The 13,896-nt window shown below is 41.0% G+C and overlaps 1 protein-coding gene across 4 annotated transcripts in view; it reads left to right on the plus strand.

Annotated features, from left to right (window-relative positions):
- The window catches only part of RNF19A (ring finger protein 19A, RBR E3 ubiquitin protein ligase), a 498,540-nt gene that overhangs the window by 151,860 nt on the left and 332,784 nt on the right, over positions 1–13,896 (plus strand). The window contains exon 3 of one of the 4 annotated variants that reach the window (XM_085605174.1): positions 5,373–5,566. The exons of the other annotated variants lie outside the window; for them this stretch is intronic. The gene's annotated coding sequence lies outside the window, so the exon portion shown is untranslated. The remainder of the gene's footprint in view (positions 1–5,372; positions 5,567–13,896) is intronic. 4 annotated transcript variants of the gene reach the window in all.

Genomic DNA, 13,896 nt, shown 5'->3' on the forward strand with positions numbered 1-13,896 from the left:
GGAATTTGCAAACCAACCTATGTACTAGTAGTTTGCTTGCCAAAATTCACATTTGGAGGGGGTGGAAATCTCATCTACGTCTGCTGAGATTAGCGGCCCACCATGCCTTTAGGTCACATTTAAATAAAGGAAAACCTTTTTTTTTTTTTTTTTAATGCAGCCAATTTTCCTTAATGGAATCGGAGCTGTGTTAAAAATGTTGTTTCTTTTTTCATTTTGTTTGAAAGTTGTTAGTGGTCCAGAGGATCACTTTTGTTTTATTTGGGAAAGAGTCCTTGATGACCCCCTCCCTTTTGTGACTGCCTTATCTCTATAACTCAGAAGCCCATAATGTTTCAGTGTGTCGTGACTGGACTACGATTGATAAAAAATGATGCATCTCATTCGGATTCAGTGTTTGGAAATGATGACTACAACCTACTCCTTCCAAATTATTATTCTTTATCCATTTGCAATCCCTGGGAGTGAGTAAAAGCTCGCCGAGTCTTAAAATGGGATTAGTAATTAGTAAAAACCTATTTTGCAAACATTTCTTTTGCAAATCTCCACATTTGCGACCGTAAAACAGGTCTGAATGTCTTAACGTACAACAAAATGCAGAGGCTTCTCGTAAGGGGGACGCAGCAGCCAGATGCAGATATAGCTCCCTTTTTAGTCCTGAATTGTTTTGATTTTGTAGCCTGATTTATCGTAGTCTCTTCCTAAAGCATGGCTGATCGACAGATTGTGCATTGTAATGTGATTAGAGGCAAGACGTCCTGTACTTTGGACCCTGGAAGCCAGCCAGGAAGCCAGCCACTGAAGTAAGGTTCTTTGTCACAGCAGAATAATTGTTGTAAAACAGCGAGTTACTATGTGGCATAGGAGGGTATGTGAAGGTTTATTTAAAACGTTAACCAGCCGCCAACCTTTCAAAATGTAAACCGTAGCTATTTTTAAGAGCCACACGAAAGAGGTAGTGATTTCACACTTTATCGAACATTGCTGTTTGTGTAGAGATGATCGTCGTGGACCATTGTATAACAATAACAAGCTCCAACCGTGTTAAATGACTATTGCCCAGGATTTTTATTTTATTATAGGTTTCTCGGTTTAGTTTAGGTATTTAACTGAGTGCAAGTTGTGCTTCAAGGAGCAGTTTTGTAGGAGTCCTTTAGTAAGAGTCCTTTAGTAAGAATATTTTTAGGTCTAGCGTGACCATACTTGTTTCTATTACCTTTAATGATCACCAGAAAAAAAAATCTTCCTTTGTCTACGTTTTTATTGGGCAAAATCTATGTGCTTCCACTGCAGTAGAGAGCTTGTACTGCATATTTTGCCTTGTGGGAAAGTGCATGCTCAACACAGTAGGCCGGAGCTGGCTGTAATCACACATCCATGATTAACGCTGATCCTGTACGATTAAATGTTTTACTCCAGGCAGTGGGGCCCGATTTAGAGATACTTCCTGCACTATGCTAAAGCCGATAGATGGACATTTCATTAAATGGAATCTCACAGATTACTACAATAGGCAAGAGTTTCAATGTTGATTACTCCATGTGACAAACTATGGTGATTTGCACTGCGATAAACTTGTCAACATAGCAATTATTTTGTTAAATGTAATTTTGTACATATTCCTAATTTTCAATGTATGCCTGATCGTTTACTTTTTTTTGAAGGGGGGAGGATTTGTTCAGAACGCTAGTCCTGAGTTAATAAGGTGACAACCCAGTGTTATAGGCGTAATTGGTTCATTGGTGAACGTCCTCCTCCAAACACTCGATATTTAACAACAAAAAAAGTTAGTTTATTACTGTTCATGCCATATCATTATTCCCTGTGGCGTAACATTTGTCATAGTGTCATTGGAACTGTTAAGGATTTCCCGTGTGTGGTCATTATGGAGCTGGTAATGAGCATCGAGAGGAAGACCCATTTTTAACTCTTTAGTGGATGTTATATATATATATATATATAGTGATTTATTAATCCCTGGTATGTGATTTTCTGGTTCGGACATCCTCTATCGGCAATAGCATACTTGAAAATGGATTGCCAAAAATGAGCTAATACAGAACGTTTGTGAACTAAATGCTTCCAGGTTCCAGGCTGTTGGCACTAATTGGACACACACATAGAATTTCAGGAGATATTTTCTGCAGTATTTCTAGACCAGGGGGCATGACTGGCAAGATGGCTGCTCGCAGCTAAATCCATGATCTCCGAAATCCTCGTATTGGGGAGCCATCTGACCCAAAAAGACTATATGACTAGATGAAATGTTATGCCTCGAAAATCTGTGGCTATAAACCTGTGACGGGCTGTGGCAGGTACTTTCAGAGGTTTGGTACCTGTGTGCTGAGTCCTGGTCGAAAAGCTGAACAAAATACTGCTTCTGCCCCCAGCAGGTTCACCAGCAATTGTTATGGACTGCAGCTGGAATTGAGATGTCTTTGTTGTTGTAAATTGTATTTATATATTACCCCTGACGAGGTGTTGAATTGCTTTTAGGTGAGTAGCATGCTACTCTGGTACTTAAGGTTAGAGGTAAAACAGTACATTTGTAAAAGTATTTTTTGGTTGTTTCCTTTTGGATTAGTTGGAGTAAGTGTGATAAGGTGTTCATTTTGTGCTCTTGAGTTCTTATGCAAAAATGTATTGTTTTAAAAGTCACCTGGTGCTGTTGAGGCAGCATGGCAGACAGGAACCAGATGTGGCACATTGCAGAGGCCCAAGCAGGGCTGTATTGCCCCTGAGAGACCATCTGTGCCAGTAGGAACACACCTGTGTGCTGGGGGAGGTGGCAGTCTTGGTTAGAGAGGCCTTGCAATGCCCAAGATTTTCATTTTTCTGGGTGCTGCAGAGCATTTGACAATGCTGATCTCCTGGTGCTGTTGTGGTCTGGAGTGGAGGAAGAGCCCCGGGTGTGGGAGAAACGTGGTCTCAGTGTGGAAATGGAGTGTGCCTGTCCTCCGTCGATGGGGGGGGCCTATACACTGTTGGGAAAATCTGAGGCTATTGAAAAGACATGATTGAGATGTGAAATGCTGCCCATCCAAGTTGGGAAAGAAGTTGGTTTATCCCTGAGCATGTTGCATTGATGATACATGTATGAACTCCAGACGGTGTGGCTGAGACTAAAACCAGTTGCAGCGGGAGCCTGTCTGGTGGTGCGGGGCTCAGCTAGTCGTACTAGAGTGGTTTCAGCTCTGCCCCAAATAATGCTTGCTGGAATGCTGAAGGTCTTCCTATTCTCTTGATACTGCATTCTTACATAAACTACTAGATTGCCTACTTTCTGTGCTTTTCTAAATGCTTACTTCTACAGTACTAAGCCCTTCCTTAGGACTATAGTACTCCATGACTACGATTATAAGAGTGAAAGAAAAGGCAACTAACCTCATGCAATGGAACAAGATGATTCAGTATTCCTCTGGATTTGAGGCCATGTCATCGGAGGCCACGGCTGTTTAGAAGGGTTCTGCCCCACACTTGTCTTCATCTTCTGAACTGATGACTGCCATAAATAACCTCCATACAGATCTGGAACAAAATTCTCATTCTAACTCGATCGAGATTAACCCAATCATGGCTGACTTTCATAATGTTGCGGACAAGATGAAACTTACTGAAGGTGTAGTTAAAACCCTTCCCCCAAATATGGCTGAAGTGCGTTCTCCGGTTATTAAACTTAAAGAAACTGCAAAACAGCTGGATGTTAGACTAGAGGAGATGGCCGAGGGCACCCACAGAAATCTGTGTTTTTTAAAAGTTTGTTTTTATTATTTTAAAAAACTCCTTGGGAGGCCTTAGGGCTTGTCAGAACTTTTTGGGGAAAATGTGTACTGCATTTACTGTGTAACACTGGCTGGTCAAATCTCTTCTCCCTTAAAGAGATCACACCACCTTGACACCCCAGTTGAAACCAAGGATAAATCCAAGAACCTTGAGAGCCCATAGCCAAACCTTTCAAGATGGGGACGTCATCTTCCAGAGTAAAAGAACTGGTCATAGAGCAAAGTATGAAGGGTTGACATTCAAGTTTTTTCCAGACTATTCACAAAATGTACAGCATCAAAGGAAATCCTTCAAGATAGTAAAGAGGATGCTTTGAAAAGCTGGCTGAAATGCATGTTACTTTTGCTCTCGAAATTAAAAATAAAGAGTGTAAAATTCCACTTCTTCTTGTCTTCTAAGTCAACCTCAGATTGATTGTTTAATTGGATCGATCCATTTATTCATCTTAACAGCTCAAAAACTAGAGAGCCAGTTTTTAGATTGGAATATCAATCAAGGTAATGCCGGAGACAATAAAACACAGTTATGCGTGTTTATAACAGTTATGTAAAATGGCACTCTGGTGCTGGCTGTAATCTGAAATATAATCTCAGTTACTAGTAACTTGTGTTGCTTCCTGTGTTGGATTGAACAAGGAACCTAGGGAATGACAGTGCTGTAGGCTCAGTTTGAAATTCGTGTTCTCCTCACACCCCTGCCACCACTTAGGGACCATGCCAGTACCAGCAGACCAGCTTGGAGAAGCCCTCAAAACCCATGGGTTGTTTCTGCCCGATATTTGATCATCGGACTTGCAATTGTTACTTTTTGCTGCTGCCGTATGTTTTGGTGAGTGAGTGAATGAGAGAGAAAAAAATCTTTTTAAGACCAAGGAACTGGAAAGCCGAACTATATAAATGCATTGTTTTGCGCAAAAAACACTCACAACAGTGGCTCACCTACGGTTCAGAAGATCAAACCCTGTTTATAAATAGTAAGTGCCCTGTGCATTCACTTCCAGAGCCTGGTGCAGTTAGGCTCCACTGGGATCCAGGAAAAACAAATTCTGTTGAGGGAGGAAAGTGCACTAGGGATGGAGTCAGTCATCTACGTTAGTCCAGCAGTTTTCTTCATTGATGTAAACATTTAAAAATGGCCATCAGCCAACGTGTTTCGTTCCTATGAAGGAACTTAATCAGGGATTCAAATATGACGTGAAGTTTTCCGTCTGCGCTCATATGAAGCAGCTCAAGAGAAAACCTCTCAATAAGGGTCAACAGTAACTCATCCAATCTCCGGAAATACCAGGTAGGAGGATATCTATCCGCTCACACACGTTGCAACTTGGGTAAATACCCCACAATAAGGGTTAACAGTATTCTATCCAGTATCCTTGATAATATGCGTCCGTGCGTAGATCAATTAGATCCAGTTCCGAGATTGTTTTGTGCACTTAAAAAAAAAAAAAAAAAAAAAAAATGTCCCGCATGCACCGGCTTGAGAGCAAACGTTCTAAAACTTTTGTGCATTTAAATCGTCATTGTTCCTGTCCGCACACTGGTTGACATCACAGAAGATCTGACTTATTGCGGAATATTTCTCCCATCCAGCATTGCGGACGTGCGTGGTGCATCAGCGTCGCAGCCATTTTAGATTGGGTTTGGTCTACAAATAAACGCTCCAACCACATCGCTGCATTTTGCATTGGTGGCAAGTATAATTGCTGGATCCTCATCTCTTCGTCTGTTGCACATTGAATAATTGAAGAGGACACTTCGTGATTTTCTTGGAAGAAAATTTTAAGGTATTTGTTTTTTCCAACATTCTGGCTCCTATTTTAAAATGGCTGATTGAACTCTGCTGTAAATTTATACGAAGTAGCGCTATCATTATTCCTTCATATTGCAATTATCTCTCTAGAACGATGGAAACAGAATATTTGTGGGGGCATATATATATTGTAATTGATGTCCTAAGGGCAAAGGGAAAAAAAAAAAACAGACTGCCTATTGCCTATATTATGTATTTGACACATTGCGGTCATCAATAAAGTGTTAAAAAAAATAAAAAATATTGCAATTATCTCATTGAGGCAAAATTGTTATTTTGGGTATCATTCAGTCACAGCTATGTTACAACAGGTCATTCAACCACTACCATGACTTCAGTAACCAGGCATACCCATCATTAAATGGAGACAATGGTTGTGGATTTTGGGAACTATTTAGTTGCTGGTGATGCCGTTAAAGTAGAACACAACGTAAAGCTTCTTTACTGTTGAGTCATCTGGATCATGCTGGCCAAAGGGTTTTTGATAACCTTCCAGCAGTGGATTCACTTCAAGGACAATTTAGTATGTGGGACGAGTACAAAGAAGCAAAGGAAAAGTTGAGCAAACATTTCTCTGAGTTGCCCAGTGAGTTATTGGAGAGAGACAATTTTTTTCACAAGGAAGTGAAGGAGAGTGTAGAGGAGTATATAGCTGTACCTCGTATTTTAGCTGAGTTATGACTGTAGGTACCTATATGTGATCAATTTGTTTTCAAATTTACTGAATTAATTTATATTCATAAAAATAAAGAAGTCGCAGGTATCCTTGAATGTTCTTGTTACTCAAGTAGATCAGCCTTCAGTTATGGAAGGCGCAGGAGTATGTAGTTTAAACATACGCAGGAACAAAACTACTAATATGAAAATCCCTGCCTTGTGCAATCGGTGTGGTTCGATAAACAACATTGAAATTCTTCATGTCCTGCACTTGGTTAACGATGTAATAACTGTAAAGAAAGAATCAAAATAGAACATTTCCAAACTGTTTGAAAAGCTGCGTGTGTAAGATGAAAATTGGCAATGTACAAGTGGATGAGGAAAGGTTAAGCAATGTGATTTTGACTTCAAATGTGAATAAAAGGTTTCAAGGCATTAAGAAAAGCAAAGGTTCTTTATGTGAGGCTATAATTGTCAGTGTGCAGATTGGGTTATGGCTGAATCTGGGGCACCTATTTTTATTTTGTCTGATAAAACATTTAACTGCACTGGCACAAGACCAAGAAATTGCTGCAAATTTGAATCCTTAAGCTTTTGGAGACAATAAAATTAACATAATTGGGTTTTTCATTGGTCTGGTAGTGTTTGAAGGGGAAAATTCAAGATTTTTGAAGATTTATGTAGCAGACAACTGACATGATTTACTGGGGAGGGGAAGAGATTTAGCGTTGTTAGGGGTTAATGCGTAAACCTTGTTCAGATACACGAATAGTCTTAGGGGGGATATTCCGTTGTTGAACCTTGATCTTATTAAGGATCCTGTTTGGCAAATTATCTCCAATTTCCCCTTGTGTTTTGTGATTAAATTGGAACTATCAAAGGTTTTGAACACAAAATCAAAATGTTTTTCCTAAAGTGCATAAAGTTAGGTCTGTACCGTTGAGTGTGAGGAAGGATTTAAAGACTTTATTGGACAGTTTTTGTTCAGAGGGTATTTCAGATCCAGCAGACTCTTTAGAGTGTTTTTCTCCAGTTGTCTTAGCGTTGAATCGTTCTGGAGATTTAAGAATGTGTATTGATTTACGCACTTTAAATAAAAACATCCTAATGGACTGTCACCCTCTATCCAAGATTCAAGCAATGTTAGCTAATTTGGCTCCGGCAAAAGAAAAGTCAATCATAGATTTACATTAGGCTTACCATCAAATACCTTTGACAAGTAAATATCAAACTTTAAGTACATTTGTGACTCCATTTGGCGCTTACAAATATTTGCAGTTTCCTATTGGACTAGCTTCCGCATTCATCATATTTCAGAAATTGATGAATTGTTTATTTTCTAGTTTAAACAATGTTGAAGGTTTTCAGAAATATACAATAATATTCACTGAAATGTCACAGGAACATTTCCTAATGCTTGAACAGGTGTTGCATACATTGGAGAACAGTGAAATGACAGTCAGACCTTGTCAATAAAGTTGTTTACCGTGGGCATTCCCTTTCACAAAACTGCATTAAACCGAAGTCTGACAATATTGAAGCTAATTTCAAGGCGCCGCCTCCCATTGTTAAAGTTAGTCTTCATTCTTTTTGCGAATTACAGAATATTATACCTGTTTTTTCTCAGGTTATGCTTTCCTAGTACAATCCTTTAGAGATCTGCTTAAATAAGATTTGAAATTTGTTTGGAATTCGCAGATTAATGAAACATTTGAAGAGGTGTAAAGGAATTAATCTGGAATGCCACTACTCCTATACCGTACTTATCTGGAGCCATATGTGTGACCAGTGTTGAAGCTAATCTGATAGGTTTGGTTGCTCTGTCAGGGTCAAGAGGGTCACTTGGTTGAGGGTGTTGAACACACTATAGCATTTGCATTGTGTACCCTAGGACCCCCTTGAAAAGAACATCAACACTATTGAGAGAAAAGCATTATGTTTGGGTGGTCCAAAAATGCAAAAGCTTTCTTTTATGGCCAGAGTTTTGATATTTACTCTGCACAAGCAACTGTTTTTTCTTTCAGCTGGCAATGGTTTAGGGAATGCTTCTGTACATCTTGTGAGATTGTTGTCAAAGTTACAATAATGCAACCTCTGTGAAATGCATTCAAGGTGGTAAGACCTTCAAGGCCGATTGCCTTTCTAGGAGGCCTTTTGGCTGCTCAGTCTCTGATTTTGATTCCAACGTTGATATTCTGTGTATGGTGGCACCTATTGATGCTTTTGAAAAGTGTGCTGGAACTTGAAGTGAGTTGGACTGGACTAACACAACACTTAAAGATGCTGTTGTTCAGTAGGTTATTTTTGATGTAAAAGAAGTTTGGCCAAATCTTAGATATTTACAGGGAGATTTTAAGTCCTTTGCTCAAGTGGCCTCAGAGCTGACGTTTCGAGAGGGTATCTGCCAAAGGCATGAACGTATTTACCTCCTGCATGTTTATGTACATTTATTCATAAAGTTTTCTTATGAGGGGCATTTAGGTGTCACTACCACATAAAAAGATGTAAATTTTATTTGTGGCCACATATGGATGTTCAAGTACATAATTTAATTGATTATCGTAAAGAGTGTTTGCTATCTGACAAACACTGGAAGATGCCTGATTTACCAGTTCCACTTCCTGACAGTCCATGGGAAACATTTGCTATGTGTTTTACTGGCCCTTTTAAGTTATCTGGTGACTTGAGGTACTTAATTGTACTGGTAGACCATTTTTCTAAATGGTTATATTCATCATTTGTTGATTATCCTAGCACCAGCAATGTTATCAACTTTTTGGAGTATGTTTTTATGATTGAGGGTTCGCCAAAGTGTATTGTCGCAGACAATGGACCACAGTTTGTTTCTTAACCCATGTGTACAATCGTGAGGAAACATGAGAAACACGTTAAGGTTGCATTGTACAGTCCAGCATCAAATGGTTTCACAGAACGCTCAAACCGCTTTCTTATGGAAGGTATACAAACAGCTTTATCTGCTGGGCTCGATGTTGAGAGTTTTTTTGAAAGATAAGGTTTCGTTTCTCATTCTTCTGCACTTTGTGACTGGGGTATCACCATTTAAGTTGCTGAGAGGCAGGGTACCCAAGCGTAAATTACTACCTGAATGGCTGAAAACTTCACACAATGTTAGTAATTGTTCTTTTAACAGAGCTGGAGACCCTAAAATGCGCCAAAGAGTATTTTCTAAACAAATGAGAAGTAAATCTTATATTGTTTTCTAAAGAGGGATGAATGATGTCAAATTTGACATTTGGAAATGGATACTTATAAAAACCCTTTCATAGAGCCGAAAGGGGATTCATGGTACACTACTCCATGTGAAGGGTATGTGGACGCCATCCAGAAACGAAGAAGGAGCTGCTTCAGTAAATCCACACAGTATATGGTAGAAGAAAACCATGCATAAAAGCTGAAGGAACAGCTAAATAAATCCAAAGACACCTCAATAAAGGTATCTATATAATTAATTAAACACTTGGTGAGGCTAAAACAAAAGGACACTTGAACCTTCCAGAAGTTACCTGGGAACATGTAAGACCTTCAGGAACAGTACAGAAATATTGGTCTTCAAGTCCTTCATCACTCGACGATTCTTCTTCTCTTTTTGCTTACATTAGTCCAGTCTTTCTGAATCAGTAATATATTGTGCAACTTCAGGCATTCTCTGTTCAGTAATTGATGTTGATCTTAGAAAAGAGCCTTGGACTAGGACAATTGGAGTCAACATAAAGGTAAGGTGTTTGGAGAGCAACTTTTCCTGACATGCTTTTGACATTAGACCCTAAAAAGGCTTACACACTTTAACAAAGTCAAAATTTAGCTTTTTGTGATTTATACTTTTTTCTGTTGCTTTTTATTCTTCTTGTCTTACCTTGCGGGGACTAGTTTGGTGTATTCCAATCTGTGGGTATGTCTGTTTTCCCTGTCCATGTGTATTTCCCTTTTGTTTGTTGCCATGAGTGTACTTGTTATGTTGGCATAAGTTGTTTTTGCCTAATTATGTAAAATTCCTCAAAATTTTTCCAAAATTACACCAACTACAAATCTGTCATTTAGCACTATATATAAGCATGAACTGCGTCCTCGTGTCCATCTTAGACATGAGGATTCTTTTCCTGCTAAAAATAACTAGTGCAAAAAGTGCCTCGAGTAACAGCTGCTAGTTTTCTGGTCATTTGAGTTTTTCCAGTGCCAAAATTTCCCCACCTGGCAACATGGTGTAATTTGAGGGAATTCCACATAACCAGCATAATGTGAAATTCGCAAAATTACTACAATTACTCTGGTGTAACGGAAGTTTCGCGAGGGCCTAATAAAAGCTTACAACTGTCCATGACCGTATTGAGGTTTTCATTGATAAGTGAGGCATGGCTAACAACAAAACAAAAAACTTAAATGCCTAGGAACTAAGCTGTCGGTTTTGGAAGTAGAGAGTTTGACCAAGCATGTTTAGAGTATTTTTTTTAAAATCCCAGTAGATTTAACTGTTAAACACAATATGGAAAAAAGTTTATACATGTCCACCCTTACTTAGTTCCTCTGTATCTGAACGGCAGTAAATGTCATCTCATCTTCCGTAAGCAAACCGCAAGCATATTAGAGTTATGACTGAATAACCAAAGGAATATTTATAAGGTACCACTACCTGTAAGTGAGACGCCCAAGTGCATGAGTCACTGACTCTGGTATTTGTTGAGAGTTTGTTTCACCATTCCAGTCAAAGAACAGGGACCAGTACATCAAATTTGCATGACTTTGGCACACAACACAGATTGTACAATTTATTCAGGCAAACTTTTGGCTTGGCTCGCAAAAAGCAAAGGACTATACCTAGACCAGGCAGGTAGAAGATAATCTAAGGAATAAAGTCAACAAGTAGAGGAGATGGCTAATGCTTTTGCCTACTACTTTAAATCACTATATAAGGTCAATCTGACATTCATGACAGAAGAGCTGGAATAATTTGTGCTGGGCCTACCTACCACATGTCTTTCTAAATGTGGTTGTGAAACACTAGAGGCAGAAGAAAGTGCCCTCTTTCTGCATGGTTGCCCCCACTTTTTGCTGAACTGCTGTACCCCTGCAGTGTCTAAGTCCATTCTTGGACATTGTAAGTGCAGTGCCGCCATTAAGAATATATGGTGCTGGTTGTTTGTCATTACGAACTCCTCAGTACCATAATGGCTGCACTGAAAACTGAGAAGTTTGGTATCAAACTTCTCAGCACATTAAACCCACACTGATGCAGTGTGGGATTTAATGAAAAATGCACACAGAGGGCATCTTTGAGATGCCCACTGAAAAACGACCTACTACTGGTGTCCAGGCTGAGTGGCTGCTTTCAGCTGCCACCACCAGACATGTTTCTGGACCCCTGGGTCGAGAGCCTGCTGCTCTCGGGGGTCTGAAACAATGCACATCCTGAGACGAGGTGCCAAGCTTCCTCCCCCAGGATGGACAGTGTTCATGAAGGGGAAGCTTCAAAAGCTTGCTGCCTTTGTGAGCTTCCCCAGGGCTTTTGCTGCTGCCAGCAACTGGTCACCACCGTTTCTGTCCCCCACCGTGGTCCAGAGAACTGGTGGGAAAACCAAGTGAGGAAGGGAGGTGTGCCAACCTCTGCCAACCCCACCCCTCAGATGGGGGAGGCGAGGTGAAGCACACCTCTCAGTCCCCGCCATCTTGCAGATGGGAACATCCAGCCAACCAAGATGAGGCTTATGCCCCCCTCCCAGTGGAGGGTGGCATTGTAGGGGATATACCCACCCCACGGAAGGGACCCATTGGTCCCAACCTTTTACCTACCTGTAATGCCCCTAAATCTAGTATTTAGGGGCACCCCTGAACTTAGCTTCCTCAGACAAGAAACTACAAGAAGAAAAGAAGGACTGAACAGCCAATGCCGAAGCTAAGAGGAGGATGCCCACTGACTTGGCCCCAACCCGACCAGCCTGTCCCCACCTCGAACCTGTGGAAGCGAAACTCCGGTGTGTCCTGCAGCCAGCAGCCTCAAGAACCCCGAGGACATGGCCTGTCTTCAAAAGAAAAGACTCTGTCTCCTGTGAACACCAGATTTGTTCACCAACAGACACCAGCTCTAGCAAGATCCACAAGTCTGCACCCGACGCCCACGGCCCGAGTTCGCGTGGCCCAACACCACGAGGAGGTCTCCCCAGTTTTTACTGGCCTGAGATCCCGTGATCCCTGACCTGCCTCAAGCCTCCAGCCGACGCCTGCAGCCTCAAACCTGAAGGTCCTCCCAACTGCGACCAGGAGCTGATAAGAAGCTCCGACCCTAAAAGGCCCTCCTGCACCAGACACCCCATGGCTTTGGGTGGCCCAACAGATGGTGCCTAACCAACCCCCAGCATCCCAACTTGCCTCTACAAGTCGCACCAAGAAGACCTTCGTCTCCGAGCCTGCAGTGTGTTTGCAAACCGGAGACTCCCCATTGAAAGCTACAGGACGCCCAATGCCAAAACAGCACTCTGCACCCGGCCGCCCAGTGCCGCTGAGGGGGCACCTTTTGTGCTGGCTTGAACCCCCATTTGCCCTGGGCATAAGTCCAGGAGCTTTGCTCCCTCAACCTTGTGGCCTGCTCGTAAGCAACCACCCACCAGAGGCCCTCTATCCCTCATTGGATAACATTGGGCCTCCGCACTCTGCACCCGGCCACCCTAGTGCCGCTGAGGGTGTAACAAGACTGCATCCTTGACCCTGGGGGACCCCTGAGTCTACCCCAGAATACCAACTCCCACAACCAAATACTTACCTTTGAACCGCTAATCCTATTTTCCTCCATAGGATAACAACTGACAGCTTTTCTGTGAAAAGTTTCTAATTGTGGTGTTGGAAAATCTATAAAAGTCTCTAAAACTGTAACAAAATAACCAAAACGCTTTTACTTACCTGTTAACGGGAAATGTCCCAGTGCTGTAACCAGGTATATTGCACTGTGTAAGAAAAGTAATCTGTAAAGTAATATACTTGACATTCTACTGAAAAGCCAATACAAAGTATATGTACAATCTTTCAAAGCATTGTATTCCTAGTAGTTCTACTGTAATCAAACCAAAAGTATATATACAACTGCAATACAAACTGAATTATTACTGCAAAGTACTTATAATTTACCTGTGCCAAGCTTGCTTGGTTCTAGGAAATAAAATAACGAAAAGAATATTTATATACAAAACCAATTGGTCTGAAGTTCAGTCTGAGTGTGTGATATCATTTGCTGATTGGGTGTGTACAACAAATGCTTAACACTACCCTCTGATAAAGCCTTACTGCTTGCCCACACTACCACAAATGGAGAGTAAGGTGCTACCTACTTTTACCTCTGCCTACCTTTGGGGTTCCACTGGACTCTATGCACACTATACCTCACTTTGGTATAGTATATACTGAGCCAGCTTCCTACACAGAGAATTTACAAACTAGTGGCTGAGTCACTAGAGCACTCTGCACTGATCACTCTTACTACCAGCAGTAAACACCAATTCAAAATTTTATCCATGAAGCACGAGTTAAACAGGGATCAGCCACTACCATCCGCTACATAGAAACAACCAAAGATGACTCCTAAGTAAATTTAGAGAGAAACTAAGCATTCAAGGGTTAATAAACAAATCTTCTTAAACCGTA

Source organism: Triturus cristatus, chromosome 5_1 (genome assembly GCF_964204655.1).
Source record: "Triturus cristatus chromosome 5_1, aTriCri1.1, whole genome shotgun sequence".
Classification (NCBI taxonomy): domain Eukaryota; kingdom Metazoa; phylum Chordata; class Amphibia; order Caudata; family Salamandridae; genus Triturus; species Triturus cristatus.